The following is a 5,067-nucleotide window of genomic DNA, read 5'->3' as shown; positions in this document are numbered from 1 at the left end:
GCTAATTGCATTATATAAAGTATACTTTTTTAAAGAAAATTATATGGTATGAAGAAGGAGTTCAAAGAAATAAAATATATGTGAGTTATGAAATGGTAAATTAATGAAAATATATGAGTAATGAAATAATAAAAAATGGTGTCTGAACTTTGCAAAATAGTAGGCTATGTTGGCAACTAGGCTGCATATATGTGGAATTAACTTGCAAGACTGTTTACATAGGGCTTCATTTTTGAGGGGTTGTATTCTATATTATGTGATTTTTCTGTTTTACAGCAGTGGCTGTCTGGTCCCAAGGTTCCCTGATTTAAGAGTTTGGACTGTGCCATGCTAACAGGTTTTCAGGGCTCATGGCAGTTTTGTGTGAAAGAATACTCTTTATTAGGCTTGTGATTTGTTTATCTGGAAAAAGTCCAAGATGCTTTGAAAATTGCTTTTTCACTTCCATAGATATTCTTCTCTCATTGTTTTCTTTAATTGTGTTGTATTTTCTCATTTCAGACACTTTCGTCAAGATTATGAACATTTCTGGAGATTTTTGCAAGAAATTTAGGACTGAGGGATAAAGGTGACATACATACATTGGTTGATGTTACCAGATATTCTTGTCAAGTTTAATGTTTAGGTATAGCTTATTGTCCTGGTATATGAAGTGTGAAGTCTGCTTGTGTATTGTAGCACATTGACACCCATGGAACTACACTTTCCATGATTAGAAAAACTGAAGTGAATTTAGAAAAAGATACTACTGCTCACATGAAAAAGGCGCCATTTGTGTGTAAAATATTGGAAACAAGTTTTGTTGGCAACACCACCTCAGAACTTGGATGTCAGTTCACACTGGAGGGAAGCAGTTCAGATTCCGTGAATGTGGTAAAGCGTTTTCCCAGAAACAAATTCTCTAGAAGTATATTAAAACTCATCGTGAAAAGAAGGCCTGGAAGTGGGAAAACTTTTTCTATTTCTCAAAAAACTCATCCTAACAGTTATACCAGGGCTCACATTGTGGGGAATCCATTCAAGTGTAAATACTGTGGGAAAGAATTTTTCAGAAAACTCATCTTAAAAGTCATGAGGGATCACGTTAGAAAGAAACCATTTGAATGTAATGACTGTGGGAAAGTATTTTCTCATAAAGGTGATCTTATCAAACATGAGAGGATTCACACTGGAGAGAAACCATTTAAATGTAATGACTGTGGGAAAGCATTTTCTCAGAAAGTTGCTCTTAACGTTCATATGAGGATTCACACTGGAGAGAAACCATTTAAATGTAATGACTGTGGGAAAGCATTTTCTCAGAAAGTTACTCTTAACGTTCATATGAGGCTTCACTCTGGAGAGAAGCCATTTAAATGTAATGACTGTGGAAAAGCATTTTCTCAGAAAGGTAAGCTCAACATTCATATGAGGTTTCACACTGGAGAGAAGCCATTTAAATGTAATGACTGTGGGAAAGTATTTTCTCATAAAGGTGATCTTATCAAACATGAGAGGATTCACACTGGAGAGAAGCCATTTAAATGTAATGACTGTGGGAAAGCATTTTCTCAGAAAGTTACTCTTAACGTTCATATGAGGCTTCACTCTGGAGAGAAACCATTTAAATGTAATGACTGTGGGAAAGCATTTTCTAGGAAAGATAGTCTTAACATTCATATGAGGTTTCACACTGAAGAGAAGCCATTTAAATGTAATGATTGTGGGAAAGCATTTTGTAGGAAAGGTTATCTCAAATATCATATGATGCTTCACACTGGTGAGAAGCCATTTTAAATGTAACTGATTGTGGGAAAGCATTTTCTAGGAAAGATAGTCTTAACATTCTATGAGGTTTCCACACTGAAAGAAGCCATTTAAATGTAATGATTGTGGGAAAGCATTTTGTAGGAAAGGTTATCTCAAATATCATATGATGCTTCACACTGGTGAGAAGCCATTTAAATGTAATGATTGTGGGAAAGCATTTTCTCTGAAAGGTTATCATAAATATCATATAATGGTTCACACTGGAGAGAGGCCATTTAAATGCAATGACTGTGGAAAAGCATTTTCTCGGAAAGGATATCTTAAATATCATATGAGGGTTCACACTGGAGAGAAGCCATTTAAATGTAATGACTGTGGGAAACCATTTTCTAGTAAAATTCATCTTGGGCATCATATGAGGGTTCACACTGGAGAGAAGCCATTTAAATGTAATGATTGTGGGAAAGCATTTTCTCGGAAAGGTGATCTTAAATATCATATGAGGGTTCACACTGGAGAGAAGCCATTTAAATGTAATGACTGTGGAAAAGCATTTTCCCTGAAAGGTGATCTTAAATATCATATGAGGGTTCACACTGGAGAGAAGCCATTTAAATGTAATGACTGTGGGAAAGCATTTTCTCGGAAAGGTAATCTTAACATTCATATGAGGGTTCACACTGGAGAGAAGCCATTTAAATGTAATGACTGTGGGAAAGCATTTTCTCGGAAAGGTAATCTTAACATTCATATGAGGGTTCACACTGGAGAGAAGCCATTTAAATGCAATTGCTGTGGGAAAGCATTTTCTCGGAAAGGTGCTCTTAAATATCATATGAGGGTTCACACTGGAGAGAAGCCATTTAAATGTAATGATTGTGGGAAAGCTTTTTCTCTAAGAGATAACCATAGACCCCAGGTGGGGTCCTATTGCACCCCTGATATAAATTGAAAATTAAGAAAAACATAAGCCAGAGAGATACAGTCACAGAGACGAGAAACTTAGAATGGGAAAGTGGAATGACCATAGAAGGGCAGGAAGATTTCAAGAAGAACAGGAAAAAGGTCGCATAGCCAAAGAAGACTTACTTAGATGGATAAGAAATGGAGATCTAGGTTATAATGGAGAAAGGCTGGTAATATGGCTTCAAGAAAATGGCAGGCATATAAGGAAGTGACCAGTGTAGGTTTTGTCATGCAGCAGTTAGAGTGTTGGTCATCTGATATCAGCCTGCCAGACCCTGCTTGCAGATGGTCACTATACAGCCTGCCACAGCAAGATCTGGAAATATATACATTGGAAAATATGTAAAGAATACAGAATTGAAGTAAAAGAAAAAGTGTGGAAGTATGAACCAGATCCAGTCACCTTCAATAGGACTGTTACCATCTTCTATGACAAGGAAATTCCAACAGGAAGATATATTGTAGGAGGTGCTATAAAGCCTGATATTGTGATCGGGAACAAGGAAGAAAAAACAGAAAAGATTATAAATGTGAAAGTACCCAGTGACTTTGGCCTCAATAGAGCTGAAAGTCACAAAATAACAAAATACCAAGACCTAAGAATGACCTGAAAAGCACATGGGAGCTGAAGGAAATAGGAATAATACCTGTGGTGGTAGAGTCAACAGGACTTATAAAAAAAACCTGAGAAAATATCTTCAGGCAATACCAAGTTGCCCAAGTATAAATGAAGTGCAGAATGCTGCCCTCCAAGGAACGGTAAACATCTTGAAAAGAGCCCTCAGATAATATAAGACTAGTGGAATATAGAGGTACAACCATAGACCCCAATCGAGGGCCCATTGCACCCCTGGTATAAATTGAAAATTAAGAATAACAAGCCAGAGAGGTCATATAAATGTAGTGAATGTGGGAGAACATTTTCTCCTTGGGGACAACCTCGCCCTCTTGATTAACCTCATCTATGTGTGGGATATTGTCTGAGTATTGCAGCTTCGCGGGTTTTTGTTATTTCTCATCTGTGTGTGACCTCATTTGAGTGTTGCAGCCTTGCTTGTTTTAGATGATCGCCTAATCTTTGTTAGCCCTGTTGTGGTTGCATTTGTTTAACACAGTCATGTTTATTTCTTGTTTGGGGCTAAGGGATGTATTGTGACAAAGATGTCACAATATTAGAAAGTGTCTTATTGCCTCTTATGTAGTATGTATAATTGTGCAATGTATACCTTTTGTTATGATAGTATTTTGCATGAGTAATGTGTTTAAGCTTGCCTCATTAATGCTGTTGCTAAAATAGTAACTATTTTGGATGTGTGGTTGTTTTTACTTTTGCTTTATCTGTAATTTCAGATTTGATTTTTGAGGTCATATGATTTGTACTGGCTCTGTTTAATGTAATTTACTGACTGTTTAATGTAGTAATTGAAGTCATTTGAGTCACCTATTTTTTCTGATTCTTTTAAATGTAATACTTTTTCTGTTAATGGTGGTTTTTTATGTTTATTTATTGATTTCTGTAATTTACATATTTACTCTATTTTTGGCTTTGATTGTTATGTTTCTTGTGTATTTATATTACGGACTCAATTTTTATGAATTTACTGACTAAAAATAACTATAATATTTAGTGTGACTAACTTTTGGTCATTTATTTTACGGACTCATTTTGTTTTGATTTTGATCATTGTTTCATGACCATTTATGTACTGACTTTATGATGTTATTTTAGAACTTTTTCATGGCCATCTACTTATGAACCGGACTCATTTCTATAGATGTAAATGACTCTTCTGTAAATTTTCATAATAATAAATTAGTTTGAAGGTCACTATTTGGTTTTGCTTGACTCCTTTATCCTTTATTTGCCTCAGTTACTGCCAGATTTTCTCAGTCCCGCTGAAGAGAAACCACGTGAATATAATGATTAGGGGGAAAGGATTTTTCAAGGAAAGTGATTTCAGTGTCATATGAGGTTCACATTGGAAGTAGAAATAATATCTGTGGTGGTAGTGGCAACAGGTCTTTTAAAGAAAAACTTGAGAAAATAACTTCAGGTAATACCAAGTTGCCCAAGTATAAATGAGGTGCAGACTGCTGACCTCAGAGGAATGGTAAACATCTTGTAGAGTCCTCAGATATAAGGCTAGTGGAATATAGAAGTACAGCCATAGATCCCAAGCTGGGGCCCATTGCACCCCTGATATGAATTGAAAATTAAGAATAACATAAGGCCCAGAAAAGCCATTTATATGGAAAGACTGGGAAAGTATTTTCTTGGAAAACCTGTCTTGAAAGTAATATGAAGGTTCACACTGGAGAGAAGCCATTCAAATGCAGTGATTGTGAATCTTA

General features: G+C 35.8%; 1 pseudogene; it reads left to right on the top strand.

Moving 5' to 3' along the window:
* Positions 1–500: 500 nt before the first annotated feature.
* On the top strand, positions 501–4,405 carry LOC135211277 (gastrula zinc finger protein XlCGF57.1-like; annotated as a pseudogene).
* The last annotated feature ends 662 nt before the right edge of the window (positions 4,406–5,067 follow it).

Source organism: Macrobrachium nipponense, chromosome 4 (genome assembly GCF_015104395.2).
Source record: "Macrobrachium nipponense isolate FS-2020 chromosome 4, ASM1510439v2, whole genome shotgun sequence".
Classification (NCBI taxonomy): Eukaryota; Metazoa; Arthropoda; class Malacostraca; order Decapoda; family Palaemonidae; genus Macrobrachium; species Macrobrachium nipponense.
Note: the sequence above shows the minus strand (reverse complement) of the source record. Positions and strands in the feature narration are given on the sequence as shown.